Raw genomic sequence first — 22,470 nt, 5'->3', positions numbered from 1 at the left:
CAGTAGTACCTTATAAGTTTGATGGATACAAGCCTAGTTCAGTTCTACTACCACATTATGTTGCCAGAATGGTTTCAGAACTTTGAGATGATGATGTTGAGTGTGTACGAAATCCTTTGTCAAATGTCTCAAAATCCTTTTTGAGCATTTACAGCTGTTATGCTGCCGAAATTTTGCTAGAAATTCTAATGCCCTTGCATTATGATTGTGCTTTCAGATGGCCACTCGCGACCTCAATCAAGTGGTTTGCCTGACTCGATGCCTAGATGTACCCGGCCATACTGCCAAGTTGGTCAGGGTAATGACTGAGGCTGGATACCGCTGGTATCCTGAGTACACGGTCGAAGAGCAATTCCGGGACTTCAATCAAAGCCAGTATCTCTGCACTGTCAGGATATTTCCATCTTATCCTGGATCTACCGAGCCTCTTCACTGCTCCTATGGACTCGGGGTTACTATTGAGATGGCTGTGCAGGACGCCGCCTACTCTATGATGACCATTATGCGAGTCAGATCTGGTTTATTTCGGGACTCTGATTTCCGGTATATGCCAGGATCACTTCCGGGAGCACAAGGATATCTCCAGGCTATTTATGCTGACTCCACTCAGGAGGATTCACGGACTCGCACCACTGCTGAGATGCTCGAGGATAAGGACCGTGAAAATCGGGCCTTAAGGTTAGAGCTCTTCAATACCCGTGCTGACCACTGGGCTACTTTGACTCGGTTCGCACCGGCGGTGCAAGCTGGATATTTAGATATGCGCGATCTCTATCCTGTGAGATCTGCTCTGCCAGACGTGATGGTTTGGCGTGATGTAGGAGGCATCACCCCACCTCGCGGTCCCCGCAGGCCACCGTTTGTTGGTCCAAGGCCTCATCCTAGCCCCTATGGTCCACAAGCTCCGCGAGACCGTCTGTTTCCGGATGATCATGTTGAACTTCCAGGCTACGGAGGTGACTTCTACGAGGACTACTATGGATCGGTCTGAGTTAGTGATAGTATCACTAGTTCGCACTAGCTGTGTCATCTATCGTCCCGCGTGACTCGTGGGATATGACCTAGTTTGTACTCCTTCCGGAGGTGTAGAAAAATAATGTATAGGAGCTTGGAATGCCTCCGATGAGATGTAATCCTTTTCTCACCGTAATAGTACTTTGTTTGGTCTTGTACTAAACCTTGTATGGTGTGTATGACGATGGAATAAAAGAAGCAGTTTCTGTATTTACCATGTCATACGGATGATCATCTTACATTCCAAATTATTCCTTACATTCTGTATCCTATGTCGGAATGTTATCGTTCTGACTAAATCTTGCCTTGTTACCTAGGATGGTCAACACGCGCGCTAACCCTGCTTCCCAAGAGCAGACCGAGGGCAGTGAAGGCAGGAATGAAAATCTACCTCATCCTCCTTCACTAGCCGAGGTTATGATGGAAGCTGAGAGAAACAAGCGGGAGACAAACCGTTTGTTGGAGCGTATTGAGCAGAATACAGCACACCATCAGAGGGCTAACATGGTGTCACTCAGTGATTTTATCAAACTGCATCCACCCACGTTCCACCACTCCGTCGAGCCTCTCGACGCTGATGACTGGCTTCGCAGTATCTCTCACAAGCTGCGTTCCGCGCTGGTAGCGGAGGCTGACAAGGTCACCTTTGCTGCATATCATCTTGAAGGCCCCGCCAGTCTATGGTGGGAAAATTATGGAGCTATGCGCCCAGCGGGCCATGTCACAACTTGGGCTGAATTCAGCGAGGCTTTCCGTGAACATCACATTCCGGAGGGTCTCATGGACCGTAAACGTGAAGAATTTTGCAGTTTCACCCAAGGCCGACTTTCTGTGGATACCTATAGCAGAGAGTTTGGAAATCTCGCCCGATATGCAACTGAGGAAGTTTCTACTGACGCCAAGAAGCAAGCAAGGTTCCGTAAGGGCCTTAGTCCTGAGCTTCGCCGCGACCTCCGTCTGCATGAGTGCACATCCTTTTCGAAACTTGTCAACAAAGCCATCAGTGCTGAAACTGGTCAGACTGACTATGACGCAACACGCAAGCATGGACGTGACATGGGTTCCTCATCCGGTGCTGGTTCTCAGAAGCGCCGCGTGTGGGTACCCAACACCGCCCTGCCACCCAGGTTCACACCGAGGCCATCCTTCCAGGCGCCTCGCCCTGTTCAACAGTCTGCACCGGCCAAGCCCTATGGGGTTCCAACCAACAATGCTCCTCCACGTACCAGTTCCGTGACTTGTTTCAAGTGTGGGGAATCTGGCCACTATATGCGTGAATGCCCCCAGACCAACCCCAATCAATCTACTAAAGCTGTTGGCCGTGGCAAGCCGACAGGAAAAGTATTCCACGCCAAGCCGGTCACCGCTTCACGTGGCCATGTCAACTGTGTCTCTGCCAAAGAAGCTCAAGAGGACCCCAACGTCGTTCTCGGTACGCTTCTTGTTAATTGCCACCCGGCATCTGTTCTTTTCGATACAGGAGCCTCTCATTCTTTTATATCTGAAAATTATGCTCGTTTGCATAACGTTGCATTCTGTGACTTGCCATCCACTATGGAAATCTCTACCCCTGGGTCTAGATGGCAGACCTCTAGGGTAAGTTATGGAAATGAGATCCAAGTCGACAGACTTGTTTTCCTTGCATCTTTGATAGCCCTTAAATCTTCGGATATTAATATCATTTTGGGTATGGACTGGATGTCAGCTCATCAAGCCAAAATTGATTGCTTCTCTAGGACTGTTCAACTCACCCATCCTTCGGGGAAGATAGTTAATGTCTTGACCCGAATAGCCAAGAGACAATTATATTCTCTTAACGCCAGCCCTTTGCCAGACCTTGAGGACGTTCCGGTAGTCCGTGACTTTCCGGATGTCTTTCCAGAGGAATTGCCAGGTGTTCCACCTGACAGGGATGTTGAGTTCGTAATAGACCTCATTCCAGGAACCGTTCCGATTGCTAGAAGACCCTATAAGATGGCACCCCTAGAACTAGCCGAGCTTAAGAAACAACTTGATGAGTCCTTGAAAAAGGGTTTCATCCGACCTAGTTCATCTCCGTGGGCTTGCCCCGTCCTATTTGTCAAGAAGAAGGATGGTACGGACCGGATGGTTGTAGATTACCGACCTGTCAACTTGGTCACAATCAAGAACAAATACCCGCTTCCCAGGATCAACGACCTGTATGATCAGCTCGCTGGATCCTCAGTCTTCTCCAAGATGGATTTGAGGTTGGACTACCATCAAATCAAAATCAGAAACGGGGACATTCCTAAAACGGCCTTTGTTACTCGTTATGGCCAATACGAGTACACCGTCATGTCCTTCGGATTAACCAACGCTCCAGCCACCTTTTCTCGGTTAATGAACTCAATCTTCATGGAGTATTTGGATAAGTTCGTCATAGTTTATCTCGATGATATACTCATCTACTCCAAGAACGAGGAAGAACATGCCGAACATCTAAGGCTAGTGTTGCAGAAACTTCGAGAGCATCGCCTTTATGCCAAATTCTCTAAATGTGAATTCTGGTTGCCAGAAGTGACCTATCTGGGTCATGTAATATCTGGTAAAGGTATTGCTGTTAACCCTGAACGAGTTCAAGCCGTCCTTGACTGGACTCCACCTGAATCGGTCAAGCAAGTTCGGAGTTTTCTAGGCTTAGCGAGCTATTGCCGTCGCTTTGTCGAGAACTTCTCCAAAGTTGCCAAACCTCTAACCGAACTCCTCAAGAAAGATAAGAAGTTCGAATGGACTCCACAATGTGAGCACAGCTTTCAGGAACTGAAAAGACGCCTGACCTCTGCTCCCGTGCTGGTACCGCCAGACTTCTCCAAGGACTTTGTTATCTACTGCGACGCCTCGCGACAAGGACTAGGTTGCATTCTCATGCAAGATCGACATGTAATTGCTTACGCTTCACGGCAATTGCACCCACATGAGGAGAATTATCCTACTCATGATCTAGAGCTTGCAGCCGTAGTCTATGCACTTAAGACCTGGCGACATTACCTCCTCGGTAATCGTTGCGAAATATTCACTGATCACCAAAGTCTGAAGTACATTTTCACCCAACCGGATCTGAATCTCAGGCAAAGACGTTGGGTTGAATTGATTACAGACTTCGATTTAGGAATAACCTACACCCCAGGGAAAGCCAACGTCATGGCTGATGCGCTAAGTCGTAAATCTTATTGTAACAACCTGATGTTACAACAAAGTCAACCGCTGCTCCATGAGGAATTTCGGAAGCTTAACCTTCACATTGTTCCTCAAGGTTTTCTCTCCACTTTGGTGGCAAAACCTACCCTTACAGATGAAATTATCAAAGCACAGAAGGTAGATCCGGGAATCTCCCGCATCAAGAGGAACATTCAGAAAGGAATTGCGGATTGTTTCTCCATTAATGATCAAGGAGTCGTATACTTCGGGAATCGACTAGTAGTTCCCAAAGTGCGCAACCTAAGGCGATTAATCCTTAAGGAAGCTCATGAATCTCCTCTCACTATTCATCCCGGTAGTACTAAGATGTATCAGGACCTACGCCAGAGGTTCTGGTGGACTAGGATGAAAAGAGAAATTGCTCAGTATATTGCTAATTGCGACGTCTGTCGTCGTGTAAAAGCAGAGCATCAACGGCCTGCTGGCACCCTTCAACCCTTAGCTATTCCTGAATGGAAATGGGATAAAATTAGTATGTATTTTATTACCGGTTTTCCCAGGACCAAGAGAGGGAATAATGCTATTTTCGTCGTGGTCGATCGTCTTTCCAAAGTAGCTCATTTCTTACCAGTTCGTGAGAGTATAACCGCTAGTCAGCTGGCAGACTTGTACATCTCCCGAATAGTGTCTCTCCATGGTGTTCCCTTGGAAATTAACTCAGATCGAGGAAGTCTTTTCACCTCTCGATTTTGGGAAAGTTTCCAAAATGCTATGGGAACCCGTCTTTCCTTTAGCACCGCTTTCCACCCTCAGTCGAGTGGTCAAGTGGAACGCGTCAATCAGATTCTAGAAGACATGCTTCGAGCCTCTGTTATCTCATTCGGAATGGACTGGGAGAAGTGCCTTCCATTTGCCGAATTCGCTTACAACAACAGCTATCAATCTAGCTTGGGTAAAGCCCCTTTTGAAGTTCTCTATGGACGACGATGTCGAACACCCCTTAACTGGTCAGAGACCGGGGAAAGAAAATTCTTTGGCCCGGATATGATTCAGGAAGCAGAAGAACAAGTTCGTATCGTTCGTGAAAAGTTGAAAACTGCCCAATCTCGTCAAAAGAGTCAATATGACCGAAAACATAAGGCTATGACTTTCGAGGTTGACGAGAAGGCTTATCTTCGGGTCACCCCTCTGAAGGGAACCCATCGTTTCGGTATCAAAGGCAAATTGGCTCCTCGTTACATTGGACCTTTTCGCATTCTTGCCAAACGAGGAGAAGTTGCCTACCAGTTGGAACTACCTCCGCACCTCTCCAGAGTTCACGATGTCTTCCACGTTTCTCAACTCAGGCGTTGCTTCTCGGATCCTATCCGTGAAGTGGACCACGAAACGCTTGATCTCCAAGAAGATCTTACATATCGAGAGTACCCCATTCGTATCCTCGATCAAGCCGAACGTACCACGCGACGTTATAATATCAAGTTTCTCAAGGTTCAATGGTCGCACCATTCTGAGGATGAAGCAACTTGGGAAAGGGAGGATCGTCTTCGACTTGAATATCCCGCCTTCTTCTCGGAGGAACCCAAATCTCGGGACGAGATTCTTTTGAGTGGGGGTGAGTTGTCACAACCTAGTTAGTCATGCATTAGAGTGTTGCATCATGTTTACTCTTTCATCAGAAACTTGAAATGGGGATGACAGAACCCCCAGTCCCCTCTGAAACCAACTAGGGTTACTAAAATAATTTTTCAATGAACCTGAAATGCCCTTCTAAAATGCCCATCATTTTTGTCTTGGTTCAGAACCTCTGCCAAAAGTGGTGCACATTTTCCTAGGCCATCCTAGGGTTTTTGAATTAAATCATAAATATTTGAATTTGGGCATTTAAAATAATATAAAATATTTAAATGCTCAAATATACCCAAACTAAAATGTCTCATGTTGGAAATAATCCAACTATGGGCCAGGAATAGTTTGGTGATTTTTGGAGTTGCCTAGGTATTTTATTTAATTCAACAAAGTTGCAGATATATTAAATAAAAACAGAAACAGAAAAGGAGGGAAAAACTTACCTGTGCGGCCCAGCCAGCTGGCCGGCCCAGCAAGCCAGCCCAGCCCACCACCGCCGTCGTCCTCCTGGTGCCAGTCGGCCAGGCGTGTGTCCGGCGCGCGCGCACGGCCGGAGCGCCACGCCACCAGCTCGTCTGCCTGCCTCCCTCGCCAGCGCGACGCCGCGGTTCTTCTTCTCGGTGCCGCCCCGATCCCCTGGCCTTATCCCTCTCTCTCTCCCGTGCTGCTCTCTCTCTCTCTCTCTCACGGCCGAACACCACCGTCGCCGCCGTTCGCCATAGCCACCGTCTCCGACCACCCCTCGCTCCCCCCGACTAGCTCAGGAGCTCCGCCTCGACTCCCTCTTCCTCCCCACCGCTCCACAGCTCCCCGGAAGCTCTGCATCGCCGCCACGTCGCCGTTCCCCTCTTCGGGCTCCGATCGTCGTCGCCGTCGAATTCATCGTCACCAGCGCGTCCCCGAGCCCGCTAACCATCCCTGCAGCTCCGCGGTGAGCCCCCAGATCGTTTCCCCCTTCTTCCCTGGTCTCTCCCGACCTCTAGGCCCTAGCCCCACCTTGGCCGAGAGCTCCACGCCGCCGGCGATGTCGCCGTCGTGGCCACGGTCGCCGTAGCGCCCAACCGAGCACACCATCGTGCTCCCCACCTCACCAGGAGCACGCAGCACGCACCAACGCCTCCCCAAACCCCCTGCAACACTGATCCCGACCGCACCCGAACTCCGGCCGCCGCTGCCGAGCTCGCCGCCGTCAACTCCGGCCACCCCGAGCCCAACCAACACCACCAATAGTCGCGGCTCAACCTCAGCAACACGTAGATGCCTTCCGCCGTCCATTTGGTTGCCGGAATGGCAAAAAGCACTTTCGCCGCCGTCTCGGACCTCGCCGGCGTCATGTCGCCGGTGGGGTTTGACTTGTCCGACCTGGGGTTTGACCCCCCAGGGTCACTGACGCGTGGGCCCTGTCGGCCAGGTGGTTAGGTTAGCGCTAACTACTGTTAGTCAACCCCCCCTGACACTGACAGTGGGCCCCAGCGCCACTAATCCCTAATTAGGATTAATTTAATCCTGTTTAACCCGCTCTGTCACTGACGTGTGGGCCCCACACGTCAGGTTTGACCTCAGCCAGCCACAGTTGACCACTGACGTCATGCTGACGTCATGCTGGCGCAATAATTATATTTCTGGATTTAATTTAAATCAGGAAATTCCAGAATATTAATTAAACTTCAAAAATTCATAACTTTTATTCTGTAACTCCAAATTGGACAAATTATATATGAAAAATGATCAGAAAAATCCAATCTACCCATCTGTACTATTTTCATGCATGATCAAACAAGTTAAATTGATGTTTTAAGAAGAACAAGAAAAGGCACTTTAAAAGGCCATATTTGAATTTGAAATTTGAATCCTTGATTCAAATTTGTTCAAACACTTCTGGTTTTAGTTGCATTAGCCCAACACACTCATATTGCCATGTTTCATGCATGCATCATATTGTTGCACATTGTTTGGTGATGCCTGTGTATCGATGTCCTTTGCGACAGGATCTGTCCCCGAGGAGTACCGTGATTACCCTAACGAAGAACCGTATCAGTGCATCGAACCATCAGGCAAGCAACCAACCATTTGATCATATCGATACAATCCCATGTTCTCGCTCCTGCTCTCTTTTACTGCATTAAGACAACGCGATTCAAACTGCTGTGTGCTACGGTAGTTGAACCCATTTCCTCTGCATGACCTGTCATTGCCACAGTAACTAGATGAAACCCACTAGCATGTGTAGGAGTTGATTGAGCCATATGTATGTGTTGTTCCTACCTTGCTATGCCTGCTATGCTTAGAGTCGTGTCAGGTCTAGTTCATCGGGGTGAAGGGCTGGAGTGAAATGATTATGTTGGTAATGAGAGTGGTGTGGTGAACACGATTTGGTAAAGGTATCGATGAGAGGCCATGTAGGAGTACATGGCGGGTTGTTTCATTGAAGCCGACCTTAAGCACTGAGATCTGTATGTGTGATTTAAGAATCAGCTACTACCATGCATTGGGCCCGAAACCAATGGACCCTCTCGGCTTCTTATTCACCCTAGTTCTCCGTCCAGGAGTTGCAAGTAGTTTCTGGTGTTTGTAGCCTACTGGAGGCCGTGGACAGCGCTGACCGTAGGGGTGGGCTGTGATGCGGTAGGTACGTGGCCGGGTGTACCGAATACCCGTTAGGTATCTCGGGAACCCTGTTCACATCGTTCGGGGCCGTATGGGAAACCTCGGCCGGACTCCCTGCGGATGGAACCTGAATAGGCGATAAACCTGGACTGGAGGCTTAGCTGATTAGGTAGGTCGTGGCCAACACCCACGTTGGGCTTCCGCTTGAAGGTTGCCGAGTACATGTCGTGTAAACGACGGTAAGTGGTGAGAGCGTGTATGAAGAAGTACCCCCTGCAGGGTTAACATGATCTATTCGAATAGCCGCGTCCGCGGTAAAGGACTACTTGGTTGCCTATACAGTTCATAGACAAGTAAATGGAAACTACTAAAAGCCTCAAGATAAGTGTGAGTGCCGAGGATGGCTCTTCCGTAGGAAGACGGAGGTGGATCCTCGGTAGTGTATTGAAGTGGTGAGTAGTGGACTCGTGTGCGCAAAACCATTTCAGTTGGAGTATCGTAGAATAGCTTAGCCAAGAGTCAAAGCTGGCTTGCTGCAATAACTCCACCAACCCTTCTTGATAATATGCATGTATGTAGGATCTGATGTAAGTCTTGCTGAGTACCTTTGTACTCATGTTGCTATAATCTACATTTTTACAGAAGACGCTGCAACCCCTTCTGATGGGTTCTATGTAGACGTTGACATCAACGAGTAGGCTAAAGACCCAGGTGGTGACCCTGAGCTTGTGAAGGACCACGTAGTATAGCTAGGCTTTCCAAGCCTCTTTTATTTTACTAGTTGTCTGTACTCAGACAAGTTACTTCCGCTGCTGGTTTGTATGACTGTATGACTTGTATGTGGGGTCGTGAGACCCGTATCTTTGTGTATGTTATGTATGGCTCACTGAGCCTTAAATAAAGTACTTGTGTCATAGAGTCATATTGTGATGCTTCGTTGTATTTGCACATATCGAGCATATTGTGTGTATGATTGAAATGCTTGGTATGTGTGGGGTCTGACTATCTAGTTGTTTATCTTTAGTAGCCTCTCTTACCGGGAAATGTCTCCTAGTGTTACCGCTGAGCCATGGTAGCTTGCTACTGCTCTGGAACACTTAGGCTGGCCGGCATGTGTCCTTCTTCGTTCCTGTGTCTGTCCCTTCGGGGAAATGTCACGCTTTGAGTACCGGAGTCCTGTTAGCCCGCTACAGCCCGGTGTACCGGAGTCCTGCTAGCCCAGTGCTACAGCCCGGACCCACTTGCTGATGACCGACACGTTCGAAGCTGGGTCATGGATGCCTGTCCCTGTAAGTCTGTGCCACTTTGGGTTTACGACTAGTCATGTCAGCCCGGGCTCCTTATCATATGGATGCTAGCGACACTATCATATACGTGAGCCAAAAGGCGCAAACGGTCCCGGGAAAAGGTAAGACTACACCCGTGGGAATACCGTGCGTGAGGCCGCAAAGTGATATGAGGTGTTACCAGCTAGATCGATGTGACATCGAGTCGGGGTCCTGACAGCTAGGGTTACACAGAGTCGGTTACAATGGTAGGAGATCTACATATCCGTCTCGCCAAGCTTGCCTTCCACGCCAAGGAAAGTCCCATCCGGACACGGGACGAAGTCTTCAATCATGTATCTTCATAGTCTTGGAGTCCGGCCGATGATGATAGTTCGGCTATCCGGACACCCCCTAGTCCAGGACTCCCTCACTCGCCGGTGCTTGTTTGAGCGGCTGGAGCAGGAAGATCAGAGATTTAACAAGCACGCCGGCCGTTGGATGGACATCCAATAGTCACTTCTTTTGCGTAAACCTTTTTTAGGAAAGCCTCAAATATGTGGAAAATAGCATACAAGTCATCTGCCATTATTTCAAATAATTTACAGCCCATTTGCTAATTCCTATGGGTTTTTTTGGAGCCCATATTCCTTTTGCTAGCATTACAACCCATATTGTGGCCACGGTTAAAAAATTATACAAAATTTTGCATATGTCGGTGCGGTCTGAACTGTTTTTAATCCCGAAATTTCGAGTCACATTCAGGCTGATTTTAAAAATAAATGTATATCAATATAAAATCCAATAAATTGTCCATGCATAAAAATCAATGCAATTTAAAATATCAAAATGAAAGAATTATATTTGAAACTAATTGCCGGTTTGATGTGTTTTAAAAATGTACATCCCATTTCTCATTACTGACAGGCCATTTTCTCGTCAGCCGAATGAAGCTCTCCACGTCTTGAAAAATGATTTGCAGCGCAAAAGTCCTGATAAAGTGACTTACTTGACAAATCACAAAAAAACTGGGCTAGCCATTTTCAGAAAGAAAGAAAAATTACTGGCCTGGTCTGTGGTAAACATAAAAGAAAACGTTGTCTAGACAGGCCAGAGTGTCCCGCACAGCCCAGTTGACACCCTGCTTCCGTCTCAAAAACAAATTAGATAAATGCCACTCCAATTATGGCGATTCATAAAAATGCCACTGCAATTTCCAAACTTTGAAAAATGCCACTGCAATTTTTGCAAACTTTGAAAAACGCCACAGTAGTTTGCAAACTTTGAAAAACGCTACTCCAGACTTTGAAAAATGCCACTAGAAATGGCATCTTTCAAAGGTTGGAAATTGCAGTGGCATTTCTCGGAAACATCAGATTTGGAGTGGCATTTATCAAATTAACCCAAAACAAAAATAACTAGGCGAGCTGCTGGGTCCCTGGTGTGAGCCGCTCGTTGTGCAATTCTATCATTTATTGACTACGTTGACAATGGCATGGGACCCAGATGTCAGAAATCCACTAGGAGGAGCCATTTTTTATTGGCTTGAAATAAGGAGGCACTTGCTTGCGTACTTCCATGACCTTGGCGGGTCCCTGCTATCATCCTCTCCACGTACAATCATCTCCTGATTGTGTACGCGTCAACTTGGTAGGCCCACAAGTTAGCCTCTAAACCCGTGGAGGACAAATACAACCCAATTTAAAAAAATTACAGCCCATTCCATACATTCAAACAGAAAGTTAAACATTCAGAGCAAAGTAATAGGTCTGATCCACATATAGAGTACTGAACTTCCATGTTGACAACCATCATAGCCAAGTTAACTATCTACTCCCACTAATACTCTAGTAGCATACAAGTACTAACTTACTCTTAGCTAACTAGACGATGTCGTCCGCCATCTGTGGTACACTCTAAACGCCGACACCGGCATCTTGTGCCTCGCCTCAGACTTGAAAGAGGTGCAATAGGGCGCGTTGCTCGCGCGCGTTGGCCCTTTCCATGCCGGCATGGTCCACCGAAGCTTCGGCTTCCAAGCGGGAAACCCACTGGACGAGCTGGTAGTAAAAATCGGTGTCGCGAACGCGTCCGTGCCCCGACAGCCTCCAGGGCTATTTGCCGGGTGCCGGCCTCCATGTAGTCGGCCTAGTTGTGGGCGCTCTGCTCGCAACTCAGAGCGTCGGTGCGCTGCTGCTCCATGTCCCGCTGGCAGCACAAATCGGTGATACGCTGCTCCTCCACCAGGCAGTCGCGCTCCAACAACTCCTGCTCCTCCGCCAGGCGGTCACGCTCCAACAACTCCTTGATCTCCGCATTGCCATCTAAAGACAGATAGAATGCCTCCTCCCTCCGTCTGCCTTCCGATGAAAAACTGAAGACTAGGTCTGGCGGTGACCGCTTCCGGCGTCGCCTACCGCGGACGGGCGGGGGCATGGCGGACGTGGCGAGCGACGTTGGGCCGGTGGGGGCTTATGAGGATATGGAGAGTTGGGTCACGGTGCCACCGGAGAAGGCCGGGAAACAGTACTTATAGGCGGAAGGTAGCGCGACGGTCATCGGAATTCAATGCATAATGGCTTAGCGCGCCAGCTTGCCGTGGAAAACTAGAGAAACTAAAATTATGATTGTGTCGTCCTGTCCCGTCTGGGGCGCACGCCGGCATGGCGGTCAAATGAGTGCACTTGGATCATCTCCCTTCTTGTCAATAATGATTCCACAGATTTAAAAAGCCCGCAACAATTAAAGCGCATCTTTTTTCGCATCAGTTAGTTGCCTTAATTACGGTCGGCTGCATGCAGGCACTCAGAAACGCTCGCAGCCAGTACACGGAGCAGCATGCAACGACTCGCAGCCCAGGGCATGCATGCAGCCACTTAAATCGCTGGAATTAATTAGGCTTAAACTTCTGCATGCTGTTAATTATTCCCATGACTTGGACTTGCTGCTTTGCTCACGGGACTAATAAACCCAGACGGAGGGAGTACCTTGGTTGGTGATAGGTTTGAATTAAGCCCTGCAAACCGAAAAGGAGTTACTAGTACGTGCGTGAACTGCAATTTATTCGTGTATGATCGAGTAAGTTGTTTCTTGGATTGAGCCTTGCAAACCGGAAAGGAGGTAGTACGTGCGTGATCCGCTATTTATCCGTGTAGGATCGAGTAGGTATGATAGTGTAGCTTGTTAGTTTCTTCAGAGGTAGGCATTTTTATTCAAAAAACTGCCACTTTGGATCTTGCGTCACAAATAAAACTACCAGGAGCGCATTAGTAGGCTAGCTAGTGATCGATCAGTAACTTGTAAACACTGAGCGAACAGAAATAAGTAACTGTTAATGCATCTCAATCATTCACAGATCATATACATATATGTAGCTCCAAAAGCAAAGATCAGCCACTTTGGATCTTGCGTCGCAACTACAACTAACTAGTACGATTCCCATACATAAGATCAACATGTTAGTGCATCTAAATGATTCATAGATCATATACAAATATGTAGCTCCAAAAGCAAAGATCTAGAAAAAACATCTGTTCTTCCTACTAACATGGATGCTTCTCTTGGCCAACATTCAGTACAGACTGAAAAACAAATTTGTTTGTGAAGTCTACAATTCCTCATGAAAACGTAAGTGGTTTCACCAACAGCTGGAACCATGAGAATGAACCACACATGATGGAGGAACATCCACTGCAATACGATTTGGTCTTCTCTCGATCACACCGCGAGACTATTTTTGGAATACAAACTTTAACTTAGGCAAAATGATGCCCATTGTATAATCAGACCAAAGCAATGAAGCACCTCATGTTGGCCAATAAATAGTACCGTACTACTTTTCTGCAGTCCATGAAGTGACTATCCAATCTTTCTATGTCTATTTTCAAATGGCACTGCATGAAGTGACTATACTATTCTCTTGTGCAGTTCAACCAAAATTGCGGACACTTTGTTTGTTTGCCAAATAGCAATGGGCAGACATCTCTGTCTGCACAAATATCAAGCAGCTTGTAAACATATACCACACCATGTATTTTTGGTTTAAACTTGTCTCTTCCGCTTAGCATCTATCATGTTCTGCACTGGACAATGTGATACAGTTATGTTTTGCCCTGGACAATTTCATACTGAATTGATTTTCTGGTTCAGAGCAGAAATATAGCGCCTATTCTTCATCAGACCAAGGATATCCATGTTCATAATGATGGAAGAGGTGAAATCGATACAACCGAAATTGAGCATCCAATCATTGAATCATGTCCTGCACTTCCAATGTAGGTCCACCCTGCCAATAAATTCACATGCAAACCACTAGTATTACTATCTAATGACAGTACAAAAAGAGTAGCAAGATAGTAGCAAACCATGTACCTTCGTAATGAACAACTCATAGTGCCACCAATTGGATATAAAGGTTTGAAAAAAAACATGCTCCTAATGTTGAATCAGTTGGACTTTTTGTGCAGTTCCACTAAAACCGAGCATCCCTGTTTGCATAGATATTGAAAGTGTGATTATTATAAAAGTGGCACTAGTTGAAGCATAGACTCACAAATATAAGCATTCCAATTTCTTAATGGGAAAAGGTAGAAAGACTGAAGCACTATTTGAAGGAATAAATAAAGCAACAACGGCTGATGTCCGGAAGGCATACATAGTTTTTTCTAAAAAATTGAGCCATTCCTGACCTTTCCTCTTCTTTTAAGCATATTTTGTGTAGTTCAACTAATATAAAATGCCATCACTGCCTTGACAATTCAGTGGCACTATACAAAAGGAAATGACTTAGCATTACATCATGATGTCAGGTATGTAGTCGACAGGCATTAGAGACAAACATACAGACCTCCTCCGATAACATAATGAACATTAATTTTAACAAAGGTGTGACTAGCTTTACCGGGATAATTTGAGTGAACTCTACACCCTCTGTTCCTTAATATAAGACATTTTTGTGGTTCAATTTAAAGTACCCAAACGTCTAGTATTTAGAAAAACAGGTAGTAGTTTTCTTGAGCACATATCTGGGAAAGCTTGCCACACTTTATTTATGTCCATACGCTAATGCAACACCATTCGAATACTACAAATATATACTAATCCAGTGCCTAGTGCAATAGTAGAGTAGTTACTTTATTACAGGGTACAGTACAATGGTTTTACTGAACAGATTTCAATAAACTCTAGCACTGGAAGATTTCTATAAGAATTAACAATACAAAATGTAAAGGTAACAAGTTTCAGCATTGGTATACTAGTTGTGCCTGAGCATTAAACCAAATACAAAAGTCTGAAGGTAACTAGCATTATTAACTAATGACAGTATAAAAAATTGCAAACCATGTACAACCAAGGTAAATATCATTTCGAACTCGGGGGGGCCTTAAAAATTGCTATCCCAATCTTGATAATTGATCAAACATAAAAACTTGATCGAGCGAATCAAGAGAACAGCCGGAGGAGGAGGTGCCCACCCTTGACCTTTCCTCTTGTCTTCATAATTTTTTGTGCAGTTTAACCAAAATAAAATGACATCAGCGCCTTGGCATTTTGGTGACACTGTACAAAAAAATTAACTTATCTCATGAAAGTGAGGTATGTAATCTATAAGCATTAATAGTGCAAAAATCTGGAGGTAGTAACAAGTTTCATTGTTGGTATACTAGCTGTGCAACAACATTAGAATGCCTTAGCTGAAAAATCTTTAATACATCCACAATCAACAGCTAACCCTAAAATAATCCAGTGACATTAAATGACATTTCTTAAATTTATCGGTGGCATTAGACTGAGAGCGGCATTAGTTAAATGTGGCATCACTTTAGCAGTAGCATTGCTTGACTTGACTGCTGGTGTTATACTAACAGCAAAAAAGTGGCAATAAGAGCATGGGAGGCCCATTCGGATAGTGGGTGCACCAGTACGGTGAACCTCCACAAACGCAGAGTGGTGAGGGAGGTATGATTGCCCAGAGCAACAAATATCCAGGCAGCATATGTGGATTACGTCCCATTTTTTTTCTCTTTAGCCACCTTTTTCCTATGTGAGGACAACAAACCGATCGACTTGGTCATTCTCTATTGCGTTGTCATGCCTTTCTACCCTTCTTCAACCAAGAGACATGTGACTTGTTCCTTAGCTACTGATTTTCCCCTTTTCAACCTAGATGCGGGTTCGATGGCTACTCTCTTGGACAGTACAGTCTCCCTTCCTTTCCTTATTCAACCCAGACATGGATTAGTCTGCATGAAGTAGGGTTTCCTTTAATAGTGCAAATTATGGTTTTCGTCTGCATGGCAAGTAGAGCAGAGGATAGCAAATTGGGAAGATGGTGGAGTGGAAAAAGATCCACATGAAACGATGTGGCAGATGGAGCAATAGAACAAGGGTATGGTTCGAAAAGAGGTAGCATAACTGAGGTCGGCGGGAAGTGGCTTCTCTCGTGGTCGTCGTCCTCCGCACACACTACGACAGCGAGCTTGGGGACGGAGGCCATCCCGCGCGGGCGCTAGGTCTGAGAGGAGGGCCTTGTCGTCAGTGCGTGACCTCGCTCACCGACGACGAGTGTGTCAACGGTGCACGTCCTTTTCTTCCCTGGTGGATCTGTGACCACCAGTGAGGAGGGAGAGAGAGGCCATCTTTTTTAGATCTGGAGAGAGGGTGGTAGTGTGAGAAGCAAGTGGGTAGCCCTTAGCAAGAAAGCGCTAAAGCTCCAGCCTATATATCTTTTTTATACTACTAGTGCTAGAGGTGGAGTAGTGGTAGAGTAGTTTATATTTTTCTCTGCGTACAGTACCAGTAAGTCGTGCTTCAAAACTGAATGGCACGCCATTAAAAAAATAAAGGTCGATAGCTAATGCGGCACCTCGGGCCAACGCGGCCAGATCGCATTTTGCACGAGAAATTACACACCATGTTTCATTAACATGTGGTCCCGTTCCAACATATGAGTGAGACGATGGCGAGTCCTTTTCTACTAGTATTTTTGAACGGACGTGTAGGACGGGGCGCCTCTTCGTGAACCATGGCAAACTAGCAACCATCCACCGACTCTTCGTCTTTCCCTCTCGATTTGGAACTACTATCGCACGCTCTTCCTCTTCCTCCTCCATTTTCCTTCAGCCCTTCACCCTTTCTTCTGCCATTGTTCGATCATCTTCTCCATGGAGGGAACAGGCCGGAAACGACCCCGTTATTCTTGCCCCGATCTGAAACATGACATGGTGGAGGAACTCATTGATCGGTGCGACGTCATCACCTCAGCTAGCATGGCAGGTTCATTCAAGACCATTCTCGACTCAACTAATAACATCATTACAAGGAACCCAAGAGTCAAGGAGCGGTTTGATCTCCCCTATCTTCTTCGCCGTGACCCTGATGACTGGTGCGGGGACGACGAAGGGCTCGCCTTGTGCAAGTTGATGCCGCTTGATAATGATACGTATGATGTTAAGATGCCATCGCTTGAGGGTAAGGCTTGGGCAGGCGCAAATGGAGATTGGGTTGTTTACATTGGGTCCAACTGCGAGCGGGAACTTGTGAATGTGTACACTCGTGACCGGGTTCCACTTCCAAAAATCTCAGCAGACTGCCCAGAGGTTGAGCACACCGTTATTGTACGCACGTTCAAATATGAGCATGGTGACTGTCTTGTACGGATGATAGCAATTTGTCGAGGTCCCAACCTCTCTTGGAATTACAACAACTATGAAGTTGTTGCTATCTTTGACAAGCTTGTTGCCGTCCTTCGTGGTTCAATTGGATGGATATTGCTCAAAAATCAGTTTCTGTACACAGATGAGTACTGTGATGCAATTCAATATGAGGGCCTTGTGTTTGCTGCCACCACTCGTGGAACTATTTTTGCATGGAATCCTCATGCCTTCAATACGTTTTTCTTCCACTGCAATTATAATTGTTTCATCCACATGCATGCGGGTTAGCAAGTTTCCCTTACTAATTAACCTTGTTCTTGTGTTTGCAAGGTCCTGTGAACATTCCACCACCTATACTTGAAAAATTTTATAATCAAGGGGGAGATGACGATGGTGATGATCACAAGCATGAGGACGAGCAGCGCCCATATACTCTGTGGCGCCTGGCAACTAATTCCGACGGATCACCTCTTCTTGTGTGTCTACAGCCCACTAATGACGTTACTACTAAGGAAGCAGGTGTAGTCTCCCATGGTCGCACTCTCCGGACCTATTCCAACACCCGTTGCATGGTATTCGGGATGGATACTAGTGTGCTAGCGCCAACTACTTCTCCCTGGTACAGAATTGATAGTCTTGGAGAAAACTCGCTCTTCCTTGGACAAAACTATCCAACGATGGTGAAAGGCGATCCAACTGTTGTTGACACAATGTTACTACCATTTATGAGAAGCAAATGTGTCTATACCTTGGACATTTGGGTGGTTCCCTACCTTGGTACTGATATAGTAGGCCGCTTCAGCCTGGATGATCAGTCCTGCGTTGGTCTCGAGATCGACAATGGATGGCCCGTCCCAAAGAATCACTTGTGGTTCAAAGCAAGAATTTCCAACGCAGAGGAATGGTTGAGTTGAAGTTCATTTCATTGCTTGTTATTTGTTGTGTGATGAAAACTTTAGTATTTATAATGTATCCTCGTTGTCGATATGGGTTGATGACCTGTTGTATGTAATAAAATGATATGCCTGTGATAAACTTACTAAATTTATGAATGGCTTTCGAGTCGCTTCTCTAAGTGAGTGGTGCGACGAGGCAAAAATATATTTTCTGAATACACAATTGTACGTGCATTGCATCAGGTTATCGGATGAGGCCAATCAAAAATAATACTCCCTCCATTCCTAAATGTTAGTCTTTGTAGAGATTCCACTATAAATCGCATACGGATGTATATAGATGCATTTTAAGTTTAAATTCATTCATTTTGCTCCGTATGTAGTCCACCTAGTGGAATCTCTACAAAGACTTATATTTTGGAATGGAGGGAGTAGTACACTATTTGTACTAGCTTCACATGCTTCGCGCGTCAGGCGGGTGTTTTTACTGTAGCCATATGTTAATGTGTTTGTTGTAAGTAACTAGCACCTCGAATCCTCGATACTAGTACTATATAGTAAGTAGTAGGAGTAGTAGGGTGGCATGGGCCAGAACAAGCATTCACGTCCAGGAGTACGACACACGCCACCACCACGACATCCATCTGACACCATATTATTTCTTGGAGTCCGTGCTAGAGAAATCTCTTCAACCTCGTCGTTTCTCTAACTTCAGCCATCGCGCGGCGGGCGAGGTGGGGGTTTGCCCATAGTTGGTTTCCTCAACTACGGTCCCACTTGTAAGGCCAACTCCAACGCACGACCCCAAACGGACCTCCGTTTTGCACGAACTCCAATGATAATTTTGACTAGAAAAGCTATACCAAAGAAAACAAGAACAACAAGAATACATTTTACTACTCTAGAAGATATCCAACTTCCATAACTGCTCCTGTAAGTTGGATTAGTGCCTTCTCGATGCATTCATTGTTGATCTGCGGAGGCTCGATCTTGCGTGCTTCTTTCTTCTTTGAGTGTAAAGAAGTAGACGTTGCTTCCTCGCATCTAGTCTCATGTCTAGCCTCTATTCTAGTAGGAGTATCAACAACTGCACTACTCTCATCTCTAGCCTCTATGCTAGCTAAAAGTACTAGAACATCTACTATATTGCGCTCTATCAATATATCGATGTACTCTTCTTCCCAATACCAAAACATGCATCCATTCTACTCCCTCTATTCCACAATACATGCCTTCTATTTGTCAAAATATAGATGTATCTAGACATGTTTTAGTATATAGGTACATCCATTTTTGGACAAATGGAAGTCAAGTATTTTGGAATAGAGGGAGTACATAATAAATTTTTTAAGTTAGCACAACTAGTCTAAACCGAGAGCACAACCGAAGATTTGGTCGGGTTCTTCCTCCTTTTGCCGACACGTGGGACATCCAGCATCCAGATCATGTCATGCAAGAAAATAGAGTGGTAGTTGAAGCCACGTGATGTGCATCTTGGGTTAAACTGTAAATAGAATCTTACTACCCTTTAGTAACTCCAAAAGTGGCCACCGAAGATCTTTATTGGATTTGTTTTTCATCACCAGTATGTCGAGGTGAAAGATGTGCAGGTTTAGTGGGTCCTCTTGCGTTTTCACTGACATGCGGGACCGCATGTGAGCAAACAAACGATGGGCTCTGTGCGTCCGCTGGCTGGCTGAGAAGAGAGATAGAGGAGGGTTGAGCACGGACTCCAGGAAATTGGTTCTACGTACCTCGATATAGGCTCGATATAGTGTGGTGGCATGGGCCATAACTAGCATTCACGTGTTGCAGTACGGCACATGCCACCCACACGAGTCCCAACCGACACCAATTTTCTTGGAGTCCATGCTACAGCCATCTCTTCTCCCTCCTGTTTTCTCAGCCATCGTGCGGTGGGCAGGGTGGGGGTTTGCCGATAGTCGGCTTGCTCAACTGCGGTCCCACTTGTAAGTGAAAATGCAACACCGCACACATTCCCATTTGAGCGGCGTGCCGGACCAACCGTGTGGGGGTGCGACGCAAACACGACCGGGTTTTCCTTTTGCACTCGTAACTTGTACAATTTGGTTCTGCTCCATGGCGCGACCAATAGATAGAAAATAATGATTTTGCCTAGAGTAATGCGAAGTTTGGTTCTGGCGCTGTTCATGCATGGAGTACGTACGAAAATTATGAAGTTGATGCGAAAGGTAAGATAATTACTAGTAGTACCATATACTACTACATAGATTTGACTGAAATATAAAAATACATACGGATCCATCAACGACATCCTCACGCCCTAGTGCGCCGAGTCACCAACCGACGTGTGAGGAGCAGCTGCGTTGGCGGCGAGCTGAACGTGCTTCTGAACAATGCCGTCCAAGGTTTCCCTACGGTCCAAGAAGGCAACCATCCTATCATCCTCCTCTTGCATGTAGAAGTCCTTGTGGATGATTTGCACGTAGACGTGGGTGATTATGTCGATGGTGTATTGCTGCGCCAAGCGTTGTGTGCCAAGCGCGACCTCGAGGTGGAAATTCTCCGGCGCGATGGAGGGCAGTCGCAGGGCCACCAGTGCGTCAAAGAGGTTGTCACCATAGTGGGAATTGAGGTTGGCGGGCATCGCAGAGCCTGGGCGTGTCGGCTGGAGGCATACGTCAAAGTCATCTGCGAGCTTCTTGATGATGGTGAACTTGTCGAGGAAACCGATGTGACCTGGTCGAACAAGGAGACGAAGTTGTCATCCAAGTGGCCCCTCGCCTTGGCGGCCTCAAGAAATACCTGGAGACGTTCCTCGGTGCCGGGCCGCAGGCCGGCATCATGGACCATCTGGCACAGCCGGCTGATGCTCACGCTCATCGCCTCCATGGGTCTAGCTTAGGTTCTAGTTAACTGATCTTGCGATTTGAGTGATCACTCTTTCCCTTGGTTTGCGTGTGTAGGTGCATAGGATTTCGTACTACTCCTCGGCCCTCTACTGCACCTTCCTTTGGCTGTATGATAGGTGGGCCAGCCACCCCTTGGGCCCACGTGTCATTCACCCAAAGGCAGTTGCAGTAAGTCAATGAAGCTGCGTCCCCCTCCGTGCCGGTGCAGTATAGTCATCTCACCGGACCTCTAGTTGGGGCCAAATGAGAGAAGTTTGATGTTTAGTGGTTTATTGGTCCCCTTTGCATTTTGCGAGAAGTTTTGACCTTTTATTTAACTAATAAAATGTTAATGCATGTAAACAAAAATGTTTTGTAAGTCACCTTATGAAAACCAAATAATCCCATAACACTTAGGCATGGTGCATTAACTCCCTCCTTGTTTCTTATTTCATGACATATCAACCAGTGAGAGATGTGGGCCGTGCATGCTTTCAATGACTTGAGACTACCAAACATCACATGCAGTGTTTAGTTCATTGCATGTCATCCTATTACTCTAGTTAGCAAAAAGACATTAACTTCTTTCGCCGATAGGAATAAAACACCATGTATTTATTTACAGAGGTAGAAATACATTTTTTGTGACATGCATTACTAGATATTGCTAGTCAAATACTAAAATCCAGATGGACGTGGTAGTACTCCTAAATCCAGATGGTGGTGCTACTAGTACTAGTAGTAGTACTACCAATGTAGGAGTGCTAGCACTTTACTACCCGTTGGTCAAATTATTACGTACTGCTCCTCACAGTGAAGTGACAAGACCCGGCGCCGAAGATGACACCTGAGTATAGGCGCTGTGTTCGGCATACCATAGTCAGCCTCACCGTCTGCAGTCACTATCATCATGGTTGTAGAGCTAGCCTTCTTACAACTAGCCCTGTTTGACATAATTTCCCGTGCGTAGATGCCCATGCATTGCATGGAACATCAAGATTGGGGGTGGACGGCGCGAGCAGCGGCCATCGTGCCAAAATTTTCCACGGCCTTCTAGATGTGGTGGGGAGGAGATAAGGCTGATAGTGAGAGATAAGGAGTTGTTTGTAAATAGGGAAAATGTGCGGGCATCTTTTTGCAAAAATGGAGAAGCTTTGTTTGTATATGTCAGATGTAGATCCGATGGCTATTGGTGAAAGATGGGAGGCACAACATCATCACCAACTCAGGACCTATTTGATTCACAGGATTTTGAAAATGCAGGAATAGGACACGACAATATTACAAGTTTCAAACTAATATTATAAATGTTAGGAGTAATGTTGCACCTACGAAGAGGGAATTACTAGGAAGTTTACGTAAGAACTTTCGTTAC

Source organism: Triticum aestivum, chromosome 6B (genome assembly GCF_018294505.1).
Source record: "Triticum aestivum cultivar Chinese Spring chromosome 6B, IWGSC CS RefSeq v2.1, whole genome shotgun sequence".
In the NCBI taxonomy this organism is placed as follows: Eukaryota; Viridiplantae; Streptophyta; class Magnoliopsida; order Poales; family Poaceae; genus Triticum; species Triticum aestivum.
Note: the sequence above shows the minus strand (reverse complement) of the source record.